The sequence below is a fragment of the Bos javanicus genome, chromosome 1 (genome assembly GCF_032452875.1).
Source record: "Bos javanicus breed banteng chromosome 1, ARS-OSU_banteng_1.0, whole genome shotgun sequence".
NCBI lineage: Eukaryota > Metazoa > Chordata > Mammalia > Artiodactyla > Bovidae > Bos > Bos javanicus.
In genome coordinates, this window is record NC_083868.1 from 44444881 (window position 1) to 44458575 (window position 13695).

At 38.7% G+C, this 13695-nt stretch overlaps 2 protein-coding genes across 4 annotated transcripts in view; one reads left to right on the forward strand and one right to left on the reverse strand.

Annotated features, from left to right (window-relative positions):
* The window catches only part of CMSS1 (cms1 ribosomal small subunit homolog), a 394807-nt gene that overhangs the window by 43640 nt on the left and 337472 nt on the right, over positions 1-13695 (forward strand). The gene's annotated exons all lie outside the window — the stretch shown is intronic.
* FILIP1L (filamin A interacting protein 1 like) overlaps positions 1-13695 on the reverse strand; it is a 117604-nt gene that overhangs the window by 35640 nt on the left and 68269 nt on the right. Inside the window, exon 1 of one of the 2 annotated variants that reach the window (XM_061440541.1) lies at positions 13123-13229. The exons of the other annotated variant lie outside the window; for it this stretch is intronic. The gene's annotated coding sequence lies outside the window, so the exon portion shown is untranslated. Of the gene's footprint in view, positions 1-13122; positions 13230-13695 lie in introns of those variants that run through there. 2 annotated transcript variants of the gene reach the window in all.

Consider the following 13695-nt stretch of genomic DNA (forward strand, 5'->3'; position numbering starts at 1 on the left):
TCTGGTAACTACCATTTTAGGGCACAGTTGATTTTTTTGGAAAACTTAGGAATGTCAGAGACAACAAAGAGATCTAACATTCATAACTCTTCACTGTTTGCTGCTGAAATATATTTAGGATCAGTATTTTCTGTTTCTCTTTTGTTCACAGGTCTACACCACAAGCTCTTCTCCCTTCCTGAACAGTATGATATTTTGAATGTGCGTTATCCAGTGACATGCCAGCATACCACAATGGATACTAATAGCTGATTCTTCCAAAGCCTCTTTGATATTCTGTTCATGTTTCTCCTGTTCATCGTTTCTTGAGTGTAAATGTGCAGTGCACTTTCTCCGCTGAGATAATATGCTCCAAGACTTGTCTACTTGGGGACTCGTATGTGCTACTGTTGGGTTTAGTTTCCATAGTGGAAAAGTGAAGAAGACTATTGATGATATTTTAAATTCTTTTTGAGCATTTCATAAAAAAAAAAAAAAAGTACAAACAGGTTGAAGGATACCCAGATTATCTGAGAAAGAGGTCATTTGAGGTTTTCATACTGTTGTATACTTCGCTTTGTAATTAAAAAGTTTTCTTTGCTCAGTCTTAACTCTTCACAAGTCTGAATTTCAGTCTTGGATTTTAGATTAGCATTCCTAAATATATAAAATACATTTCAAAATATGTATATTAAAAGGTATAGGATCCCACCTCATCCTTCATCTGCCAGTTTTTCTTCCCCAACTTATAACCATTGATACTAGCTTCTTACATGTACTTCTATAGTGTCTTTATGAGTAAACAAGAAAATACAAGTAAAGATTCTTATCTACCCTTTTTTATACAAAAAATAGCTTATTCTTTATCCTTCACCTTGATTTTTGCAGTTAAACATTTTTTGGAGATCTATTAGATCAGTGTTCTTCAGCAGGGGCAGGATATGGAAATAAAAATCAACATGGCTACTAAATCTTTACAACTTCATGCTTAAAAAATTAAAATTTGTAGGATTTTTGAGATGAAGTAAGATAGAGGAAGAGGAGTCATATACTTTTGCAGTTTTGAATTTTTAACATTAAGATAAGTTATAATAATAATATTCTTTGATTATCATTTTATAACAACAGCTTAACTGATTTATATCTGTTTTTATAATGTCTGTGTGTAGCATCTACATTTTCTTAGTTAGGAAACTGAAGCCCAGAAAGATTAAATAACATGCAAGGCCATTGTTACAGTAGCCCTGGTGGTACTGGAACACAGACTCCAATTCCCAGTCGCTATCCAGGGTGTGATTTAGTTTATAGCAAAAAAGAAACAAGCATATTGAGGGTCTAGTCTGTGCCTCTTGATCTTACTTGATCCTTAAAACAACTTTACGAGGTATTATTACTGTTTTACAGATGAGGGTAAGGACCAAACAACTAAAATATAGAGAGGTTAAATAATTGCCAAATAGCACAAATAACCAAGCCAGAATAAAGAGTCACTGTCTGCAAAGCATGTGCTCTTTCAACTAAACAGTCTACATGCTAGAAAGCCCAGACAGAGTACTGACCTCACATGAGTTTCCTTTCTCTCTCATCTCATGCTTTTCGTGTTCATTTGTCCATTCTGCACTGTGTCCCTATCCCACTGACTCCCTGACCCCTCCTACCTTTGCTCAGTCTACTCCAGTCATACCAGTTTCCATGTTGTTCCCTGAACACAGCAGGCCTGGGGCTTTTGTACTGCCTGCATTCCCAGGGAAGGCCTCTTCCCCAGTTCTTGTAGTGCCACCTGCATACTTATTGTATTTTACTTATTTGATCACTGGCTGTCTCTCCTACTAGAATGTAAGCTTCATGTGAGCAGGGAGGTAAGGGGTGTGTGTGTGTGTGTGTGTTCAATGACAGCTCAAGTACTGGTCTGTTTTCATCAGTGCTGTATTTTCTAGCTCAAGAACAGTACCTAGTATGTAATTGGTACTCACTAAGTATTTGTTACATTTGAACAAATACCTGTTCTACTTTTGAACTACAGTGTTTTGTGACTGTAAGCAATAGACACGTAGTGCTGTCACCCTCTGTATCTGCGGATGTAGAAGCCACAGGTAAGGAGGGCTGACCATACTACACCATTTTATATGAGAGACTTGAGCATCTGCTGGTTTTGGTATCTGTGGGAGTCCTGAAACCACTCCCACTTGGATACTGAGGGATGACGGTTTATAGTTCCTTTCCTCTACCATCATTGATTAAGCAGTTAATCATTTATTGAGCAATTACTACATGCCATGTACCATGCTAGTTCTGGAAATAGTCATAAGAAGGAACTATTCTTATTCTCATGTTACAGAAAAGCAGTTTGTCGCCACCATGACATACATGCACACCTATCTCATGTGTCCCATCCTCTTCAGTGAATATGTGTGTTGTGATATTCTGCCCAGGAAAGGCACAGAGAATCACTGCCACTTGCAATCTACCGTTTTGTCACTGTTACTCTCTATAAGCTCTCTATTAGGCTACTCTGAGCTTGATCATGAGACATTAGCAAATATTCCCTTAATCACTGTAATAATAAAACATGTTTAGTCATCTGGCATAAATTCATGATTATTTTTGGATGGTTTAAAAAATTGTGACTTTGCCAGTAATAACATCTCATGTTCCCTAGAGGAGGTGGGTTTGTCATAAATACCATTTCCGTAGAACATTTCAAGGAACTTAAAGTTCTCGGAAAATATTTTTAACAGGCAGTCTTTTCTCAAACAGACTTCAAGGGCATAATGCTGTATACCCTTAAATGTGTGTTGTATGTATTTTAACTTATTAGTAATATTTATATATATTTATCCTATTGCAAAATCCATTTATATTCAGATGTCCCTTTAGTGGATTGAGGAAAACGGAAATAAATTCTTTAGAAAAGCATTCTGATGTAGCTGCAGTTAATCTCTTTCATCCCTTTTTTCTCTTCCCAGATCACAGGTTATTTTCATTCATATATTGCAAATTGGTATTTTGGAGGATTAGTATAATTCCTTTCTCTTAAAGCTTATTCCTTGGTAGGTTGTTTTTCTTTCTTTTATTCTCTTTTTTAGAAAGTCACAAAGAATAATCCTTTTCTGAATCTTACTCTGAGCCAAAAACAAAAATTTTTAAGCCCCTAGTTCCTGTAAATTTTTTTTAAAGGTTTTCCTCTTTTATTTGGCTTTCATACTTAATTCGCTGGCATTCATATTTAACATAAAAGCCCAAAGCATGGAGCAGTCATGTGCCAGAGTGGATGAGTTCATTGGTTTTCACCTCCCTGCAGTCTGGCTGCCTGTACAGAGGCAGCGGCTAACATGGTATGCTTGGGAAACCAAACGTTTCCTAACTTGTTAGTGGGAAATTTAGACTTCAGAAATTTAGAAACCACAACAACAGACGCTTATGTTTTATTGTGACTACTGAAGTCACAAGCTTGCCATGAGAAACAAGCTAGATAGGAACCCCAAGAATGTAAAATGTGAGACATTTTGATCCCAAGAGAACTTCCTTCTTTCCCCCTTTCCCTTTTAGCTCTACTAGTAAATCAGTAAATAAGGAGGGCAAAGGAAGTAGGAACATTTAATACCATTAAATAGTATGTGGAGGTCAAAGCAGTTGGAAGATGAAGCCTGATGCTTGGCCTGACTGCCTGCTGAACAACTGAATCATGAACCACAGTGAATATCCTCCATCTACCCTTACTCACTTTTCCTATTAGAAGGTGATTGGTTTCTGACTCCTACATGATGTTTTGATGAATCTGGGTCACCTGTAAATTTTAATTACAGATAGGTGGGAAAGTTTTATTCTAAAATCTGTTGGAATATAAATGACCATTTTTCCTGTGGACTGTGCATGTCCTCTTGCATACATTTTAAAAATTAAAATTATTTTGGTCATCTAACCTTGTTTAATTTTCCATAACAATTCAGAGCATTGGGTTGTATTTCCCTTTTCTGCCACTTCTGAGCATTGAGAAAGCATGAACTCAGGGTTTGATCCTATTTTCTCTCTTAGAAGTTGGGTTTCTCTTCTTAGAAGTTGGGTTCTTTTAAGATGAATGTATTCTGGAGAATATTTAGCTTTTGCAGTAAGGGGCAATTCCATCAAGATGTTACAGTGGTTTGCAAATAGGACTGCTAGAGGTGAGAGCAGTGACTTACTACTTTACTTCCCTTGGCCCTAGGCCTGTTTGCAGTGGATTTTGTCCTTGAGCAAAAGTGTCCCCATTTAGTTATATTAATCTGCATGAGAAATTGTAGCAGAATTGAAAAGGCTATATAGTATACCTGTGCATATGCATATGAAGACCAATCTGTTTTGCCCTGATCATATCTTACTTTTGAATTTTATTTCATTTTAAGATTTGAATTTTGAGAAAGGGCAAACTATCTCATGCTTGCCGTAGTTGAAAACAGTGTCATTGTTTTTTTCAATTCATTGAAAAAAAGCACTAACTTCACTCTCCCTCACTTTTAAAGTTCACAGCTAAAAACAAAGAAAAAAAGCGAAACCCCAATTCTTAAACAACAGACAAGCCACTTTTGGAGGAGCCCTGTATTCAATGGACAGGGATATTTGACCAAAATCTGCCATCCACTGAACTCTGTGACCTTTGTCCATCTGCATGCTACCTCAGCTGCAACATGGGGAAAGCAATACACCTTCGTCTCGATGGTTTACAAAGCCTCTAACGATCCTCAGATCCCAGTTGCACAGGATAAAAACCACTACCAACCTTAAAGGGCTTTCCTGATAGCTCAGTTGGTAAAGAATTCACCTGGCCTGGATAATTCCATGGAGTTGCAAAGAATCCAACTAGACTGAGCGACTTTGACTTTCACTTTTACCAACCTTTAAAGTCCTTTCCCTCCCTTCTTTCCTATATACCACTGTACACAAATTCACATGTCAAAAATGTATATTCCATTCTATCAGAAGAGATTTTGTGACTCATCTGATCTGTGGTTCATAACTATAAGGGAACCTTTATTGGAATTTCATGGGATTCACATTTATTTTGGGTTCTTTATATGTCAGGCATTTATTGTAGTTCAAGGTTATAAGCGTGCTGTAACAGTACAGAAATAAATCATTTTGGTGTCTGACACCTAAAATGTTAAGCTAAATTGAAAGTATAATTAAACTGAAAATTGAACACCTAAGAAGTATTTAGTAGTTTCTGAAAGGGAATCTTTATAGGACATAATATATGCTACTTAAGCTCATGCTGTCTAACATCTGTCTCACCTATTTGTTTTATATATGTGCCTCTCCAGCCAGGTAGGACTTTCAAGGTAAAACAGGAAGATTCCAGATTAGCTTTTAAGCCTTTTGCTCTCTCTCCTTGATCCTTTATTCAGTGACTTGGTTTTTATTTCAGGTGACTACAACTTCTTTAGGAAAGCTTAAGTGGGTTTCTCATACTAGGGATTCCTTTCCAGCAGAGAACTTAGGGATAAAAGATAACCTCACTTTTCAGAGTCGCTGAAGTTAATTAAGCACTAGAGACATGGATTTTCTCCAATAAGCTTGATCCTTTACTTCATCCATGGCTGGATTATGAAAACATGAGTTCTTTGGGACTGCATCCTACAGAGCACCTCCTCTTTGGCCCTACGGCAACCCCTTGTGCCTCAGCCTGGTGGACCTCAATAGCATCAGATGCTGATGGAACATCATTCTTATGAGCAGACTGGCATAATATCTAGAATAGTAAAAGATACCATTTACTGAGTGTCTCCTATGGGTCTGGCATTGGGCCAACTGCTTTATCATCACTTTTAATCTTCATTTTAAGGATTGAAACCACTATGGGAGTCCAGGTTGTTCTAAAGGCCAAACAATGGAATTAAAAATCAGACTTCACGTGTTCTGATGCTGGGTCAAGCCTTCTTTCTCTTTTTACCTCAGATTCCCTTTTCAGAGTAGACTGCCAAGGAATAAATCTGTCATCATTTTTTAGAATGCTACATTTACATTTCATTTTATATCTTTTCCATGAATGTTCCCTAACTTGTCTGACCCTGGCTGAGTTCCCACAGCTCTTAACAGTTTTGTGACACAAATACTCTGTATCATTTTATACCACTTTCTAGTTTGTTATGTTGTATTAGTTTTGCTCTTGAACTAACTATAAGCTCCTTAAAGATTTGATACCTCTGTGTTCTCCACATGGGTCTGAACTTGGTACATACTGGATGACCAAAGGATTTGAGAGGTAAGAAGACCCATTTCTAAGGGGAGCATGACTCCCTCTTAGACTGAATGCCACCTAAAGTTTTCAGAATTTACTCTAATTATTAGAGCAAAAGAAGGAGAAGTAGAATTTTGTTCCTCTTTTTCCTGTCACTTTTGAGGAGGGAGAATCATTCAGTGACATGAAGTCACTTCAACACAAAGTTTAATCAAGTTCAGATGTGGGAAAACTAGCCAGAGAATGTTAACTTTGCCTGTGTTTCTTTGCATCTTTGCTCAGCCCAGTGAATTTTATGGGACTGTTAGAAGATTCCTGTATAGCATAATTTTAGGGGACACGAGTAGAACCATAATCACTTAACAAAGTTGTTCTCATCTTTATCTAAAAGATCTTGGTCTGCCCCATGTAGGCAGTTGTATGAAAGCCGGAAGGCTAATATGGAACCTCAAACATAATGTATTTCTTTTAACAAAATGAGTGTTTAACTACCTTGATGATAAATAAATTGATATTATTGTTAAAGAATAATTAATCTCATTAGCAGCAAAGGATTACTTTTCATAAAACTCCACAGAATGATTCGCGTCCTCTGCCATTCCCAATTAACTGACCAGTCCCTACCAAGCCTGAGGGACTTACACAGCATCTCACTGCAGGCCCTTTGTCTTCAGCAAGAAGGAGCTTTCTTATGCTCTCCCCAAGTGCTTAGACCAAGCAGCTTCTTCCTTTTTCTTCAAATGTAACAGCAGTGGTCACTTAAGTCTTGTCAGCCCAAATGTGATGAATATTTTACATTCCTCTTATGATTTCTGCTCAGAGATTTGTTTTTGTTTTGATTCACTTAAAAAAGAATTTTAAAAAGAGAGAGAAAAACTTGGTTCACCTTTAAACTTTTGTTCTGAGACTGGTGGGCCATGAGATATGCTAAATCTGGAAGGTTCACTCTTGTCAGAATCGCTCGTCTCGAAGGTCTGACCTCATCCTTGAGGCTGCTCTTGGTAGGATGATTTGGAGCTCTCACAGGCTCAGGGCTATAGTTCTGTGAATCTTGCTTCTGGCTTCAGATTGGACTTTTCCCCTCACATTCTTCCCATTTTCTTTAGCTGATGTGTCTCTGTAATGAACGATCAGTAGGCTGTATTTTTATATCTTTGGCTCTACTTGATCAGAATTCCCTCAGGGGTGACTACACACTATTCTGTCCTTACCTAGTATTGAGAGATGCTTATAGTGGATGACATCATGTCTTTTTTAAGTTAATGGAAGCCAAGGCTACAGGAGGCTTACACAGAGCATGGATGGCAGAGCCAAGAAGAGCAGAATTTACGAACCATCATTCCTACTCTGTAGTCTTAGTGTTGTGATAACACTGTTTGTCTATCAATTTAGTGTCACTAGTAAATAAGCTTGGAGATTGGCTACATTTGTGTTGTATTCTTTTAAAAAATAGTCCCAAATGGTTTATCTTTACTTAATTTTTATGTACAGCTGACCTACATTATCTATATTGCTTTATCAATTCATTAAAAAAGAGCCTAAACAGGACAGTGACCAATGATTGAAACCATTGTGTAAGAGCTACTGATGATCTTAGCCCTTGTCATCAATGGTAGGTGTAGCTGTGTTAGCGACATGGTGTGGTGTGTGGAGAATTTAGTTGCTAGGCTTGTCCTCCCTTGTACTGAGCACAGTGCCTACTAGACACTCAGTAAATGTTTGGTACTGATGAGGAGTCACAAGCCCTAGGCTGGCTTCACAGGTTGACACTGGCATTACCTAACTTTGAAACTACAGAAAAATCATTCCTTTTCTGTAAAACCTGGCAGATGCACTGGATTACCCACAGAAACTTTGGAATCAAAGTATATTGAAAACGGGAATCTGCTCATTTCTAGTGACAGCAAGGACAAACTGTTTGGTCCCCGTGAATGCAGTAGGGGGCGGGCATTCAGCTGAGGCAGAGACATTAGTGGGAAACAGAGGAATACCCTTTATTAGAGACAAAAGCACTACACGCTGCTCTTTCATGTTTTGCTTCCCGTCCACTCCTTGCCCAGAGGCAATTCACCTGGTACTCTTTCACCAGTTTCATTCTCATTATTTTGGGGAGGATGTTAAAGTGAAGTAGGTGGAGGTGGGTTGACAGAGAAGCATCTGACTTGAAGTCTGCCTACACAACATGTAATGTACGGTAAAAGCAGATTGCTTTGACTTCACTGCCTTGATTTAATCTGAGCCTAATTTGTTTTCTGGTTTTTGTGTTTGTAAGTCAGTTCTATGTGGTTTAATGAAACAGTGGCAGAGATCTGTTTAGGGTCCTGCACAAAGTCTGAAGGGGCCCTTCCTAGCCCACTGTTTCCAGAAATATTCTTTTCTTCCCAAATAAGAAGCTTCTAGGTTGTAATCTGTTCATATGTTCATTCAATACCCTTCTTGGTCTTGTGACATACCTACTAACTTAACTAGGTCTTTCTTTTTTCCAGGTGCTAGGGATAAAGTGGTAGCAAAACTCACCCTCAAGGAGTTTATAGTCCAGGAGATAGATGATAAACAAATTAGCAGTTAATGTGCAATTTAATGTCATAAGAAATGCATGATATGAAGTAAAGTAAAAGAAGTATCACTGGAGCTTAAAGCCCACAGTGACTTCCTCTGAAAGTTCTGGGAGGGTTGTTTCAAAGGCATCGAGTCACTTTGGGTTTTTAAAGGGAACCTGCTAGCTGGGGAGGTACAGGGAATGCAGACTGCTTAGTTGGAAGGTGCTGAGAAGAGGTCACTTGTCATGTTAGTGGTTCAGGCCTAAGGGACTTTAACTGTAAAGCATACACACTCTTTGCAGGGCACCTCTCAGCATTTGGGCAGAGAGCGAGCTTTGCCACCCAAAGGACCTTTAAGTACATTTATTATTTGTTTTCTTTGTTCTCCTTTATCACCTCCCTTCCATTGTTGTAGCCTGGTTAAACTGTAATGATTTTCACCTCCTTCCTTTCTCTTTGTCTTCTTACTACTTGTACTTATTAACAAGGACTTTGAACCTTTCTACTTTTTTTTTTTTTTAATGGATTTTATATCCAAATTAACACATACCAAGGCTTCTTCTGGGGCTTCTGTTCTCATCTTTTCCTGCCATTCATTTAAGGGGAAACCAAAGGCTGCAGTCTAAAAATGCAGGCGGCCCTGGCTCTGCCTCTGAGCAGCTCTGTGTCTCTGAGGCAAGTCACACAGTGGACATGAATTTCTTCTGCAAGGTGAGGCATTTGGATCACATGGCTTCCAAGGTCTCTTCCAGCTATCAGGTTCTATGGACATTCCCTGCTAGGGTGTGTGTGGGTGGGTGTATATGTGCACGTGCACACGTGTGTGTGGGAGTATATGTGCGTGTGCGTGTGTGTGTGTGTGTGTATGCACTCTCTGGGGCCTGGGACATCCCACAGTCCATAAGAATTTATCAAGGCACTTCTCAAACTCACATCTGTGGGATTCAGTGTTTGCTATTCTGACATAATATACACTCTCTTTTACTGATAGTAACTGTCCTTTAGCCTAGAATCAGTAGTTGCCATAAACAGAAACAAGGAATTTGCACTTCTACCTGTCCCAGTGGTAGATACAGTTACCTACCTACTCCTCTGCATACCTTCTTACCCCTTCCCCCACACAGAGACATATCATTTCCTAAGCTAGTCATTAAAAAAAAATAATAATTGTATCTTTAAGAGTTAACCTTATTTTGAAACCAGTAGGGCAGAGGAATGTGAGGATGGTTAGACTGGAGAAAGAATGCTGCTAATGTGTTATTCTCTGTTCTTGGGCTCAGAATGAAAACTGCTGTTATCCTATCTAACCTGCTAAATTAGAATCTCCTGGAGCAAGCATGAAAAGGAAGTCCTCCCATATCTGAAAAAGAACCAAGTGACTTTCCTTGGAGAGCCTTCCCACTTTTACTTGCCTTGCAGCTTTCCCAGATGGAGGTAATGTTAGTGCAGAAGAAGGCCGGGGGAGAGAATCTCAACTCTGTTTTTAAAAAAAGGAAATATAGGAGAACTTACAACAGTGTTGGTGATGATCTGCTAAGGAATTAGTGCACCTAAGCCTCCAAGCAGAAGCTAACTGACCAAAGGATTTTCTACAAGTCTTTGCAGCACACATGACAGAAACATTAAGTGATTGAGTTGGTGGCCCGTATAGACTGTAGTGATGGCAGAGGCAGCCATAAAAATATTTCTCCGAAAGTCTTACGCTGCATATACAGTGTCTCTTCATCTTTAAATCCTTATTTAAACATAATTTACAAAAACTAAATCAGTTTTTATTGAAGCTAAATTCACAGTCAAATGTAAATTAAACTCTAAAAATCATTTAAAATTAATGATAAGCCCAAGAGGATAAGGTGTGTTTGATTTTTCCAAGATAATGATTGGCTTTGTGGATAACAGATTTTAATTCCTGAAGGAGGATGAGACCAATATTGCTTTACATACCCTGATATTACTTCATAATATCCAGTCTTTTATAAACAGTTCTCTTCCTGCTCCCCCTTCCTTCTTCCTTTTAATAGGAGGCTGTATTTTTTTTTTTCTCCATTCACCTTGTAAAAGCATTCACCTTGCCCTGAAGCAATAGATATAGACAGAACACGACCTAAGAAGAATTAATGGAATTTTATTCTTCCTCTCTCCCATTTTCATTGTTACTTCAAAATCCATTTATTACCAAAGGCAATTTTTGGAGGGGGAGAGGTAGCAAAGAATCCTAAAGCAAAATTCAGAGCATTTTGAGAAAGCAGATTAATGGGAATTGCAAGTGGACTTGAGAAGTTCTAAGCTTGATTTGTATTTTCATATTGACTGTTACTACAGACTTCATCACAGCATTAGGAAAATATCACAAAAATACCAGGGCCTAACAGGTAAGGTTAATCACCATAGAAAGGTAAATGAGTTTATTAATTATAAAATTAATATGTTTTTTGAAGACGTAAAAATTCACATTGATTCAATCCAAAATATTTTTTCCATCATATAAATTGTCTCAAGAACTAAGAAATGCTCACTCAGAGAGCCCACTGTGAGATAATGTATCCATGAAAAATCTTTTTAACTTTCAATTTTAAAAGGGATTTTAACAGGTGATTGTTCTTTCAACTGTGCTTTAAAGTTAATAAATGGAAAATAGTGTGGACTATTGAAGTGTGTTATTTAAAATTTTTTTACAAACTGATGCTTGCCTGTTTTAAAAAAATAAAATGCAGACTGGAAACACAGCTGTTAGAACTTTGATAGAGGTTATGATTTTCAACAGTTGAGCTAATAGTTTATGATACAGATGGTACTTTGGGTAAAGCTAAAACAATAATTGATGGTTTCTGTTTCTCTTCTCCTCTATTAGATTCAAAAGAGTGGAATACCTTTTTTCCAAGACAGGAATCTTTTTCAGTTTCCAGTTACAGCATATATCAAATAAACAACTTTTCTGTTGCATATTCTGTACTTCTCCACAGTAACCTGGGTGTTGCCCCCACTCTCTTCTCATTATGGTAGGCTTCCCTAGATTTGAAATAATAGTTTTGAGGAAATCCTACTTCTCAATACTAACCTGCAGTTTGTAAAGCCTATCTTCAGGCCAAGGAACATATAATTTTTCTTTTAGAATACTAAAACCAAAGGCCTGCATTGCTCCAAACAAAATTAGCTAACAAAACAAAAATTCTCTGAAGCAAAAATGGCAGGCACCAATGTCATATACTTTTAAAAACTCAACCACAGAATTACTAGAAATACAGATATATTCCACATTTTGACCAGGTAAAACAAATCTATGTTTCAAATGATAGATAAAACATAGAGACTATTTTACAAGGAAAATAATTCTTTCACACACTTTTTGTTAAGTTTTGTTTTATAACATATGTTCAGACCAAGTAAAATTTAAGTGATTAATCATTTTTCATCTCATATTCCAGTGTTTTTGACATAGCATATTTTATTTTTAATTCCTCTGATGATTTTTATTCTGAAAAGTAACGTAAAATAAGTCGATTTTCGGCATCTGCCACTTGTTCGGTTATCATACAGTAAGGATTCATTTATAGCAGTAGTCTATTCAAGGTTTAGAGGTAATAAATAATGGCTCAAAATGCCACATATTAACAAAATTCTTCTGTAGGCTTTACTTTTTAAATTTATTATGTAATTCTACATTATGAACTACTGTCCAACATATTACTGTCAGAAACTAGCTTTATCTTTAATTGCAGTGCAGTTTGTCATTTACCCATTGACTGGAGTTGAAGTAAAAAGTTAGAACACAAAACTGTGATAGTTACTTTCTTGTACTAATTAAAACTTGTTTTTAAGACAGATTAGCATTTGTAGGATTTTTTTGAATCTTAAAAAGTGCTTTACTTTTAAAGTTAGATTCATCCTAATTACAAGATGTATTCCTAACAAGGGTTTTCTAGTCTTTCATATGAAGATTTATAAAAGAGAGAGGACACTGGGTGGGAAAGAAATCCACTACCTTGTGGTAGTTTTTCGCTTTGTGCTCTTGTAAGACTTAAAGGAGTTTGAGTCCTAGGAGAGATAAGATCAGGAGAGTTGTTGTATTACAGCATATTCCCCCCACCCTCTCCCCCAAAGATTTCTCAATAGAGGCAGGATACAATGCATAACTTATTTGGAAGGCGTCTGTAATATATAGTCATCCCTCACCTCCACATTTAAAAATAAATCCCAAATCTGTATTCTCCGTCAGAGAAAACTTTTTAAGTTTTGTGTGAGTTGGGAAAGTCTTTGATCCTAGAGTTCATTGGACGCGCTTTTCGAAACCTGTTTGCAGTTCGTGATGCTGATAACTTTAAAAGCGACCTACAGACTGCCTGGCTGTCCGCTCCCCTTGCTGGAGCGGAGCGGCTCTCCCGGGCTTACCTGAGTCGCCTGCGCCGGGGCCGGGCGGGGACCGGGCGGGGGCCGCAGTCGCGCGGCGTCGCGAGCGGGCTGTGCGCGCTCCGGGAGTCGCCCGAACAATGCGAGCGGGGCGCCGAGCGCGCCCGGCCTATGGGCGTTACGTCACTGAGCTGCCTTATAAGGCGCTCCGCGTGTGCGGCGCGGACGGCGGGGGCGCCGGTGACAGCCAGACCCGCAGCGGCGGCGCTGCAGCGCGCCCCGGCCCCGCAGACGCTCGGACCGTGTGAACGGCCCGTGGGTCCCGGCTCCCCGCGGAGGGGAATGGGAGGCCGGCCGGGGACGCTGGCGCCCTCCAGCCGGGCTAACCTAGTTTTTGGGGCTCATGGTCGATCAGCTTGTAACTTTTATTCCTCTGGGGCGCTAAAGCTTCTGTTATTGCTTGGGATTCTTAAATATACATCATGTTATTCTTATGTATGCTTTGTAAATATATTTTTCTTAAGTTTGTTTTCTGCTCGCTGGGGGCGGAGGGAGGGTGTGGAGGCGGGAAGTCTCTCTCTTTTTCTTTTTTTGGTGGTGGGGCACATCTCCGGG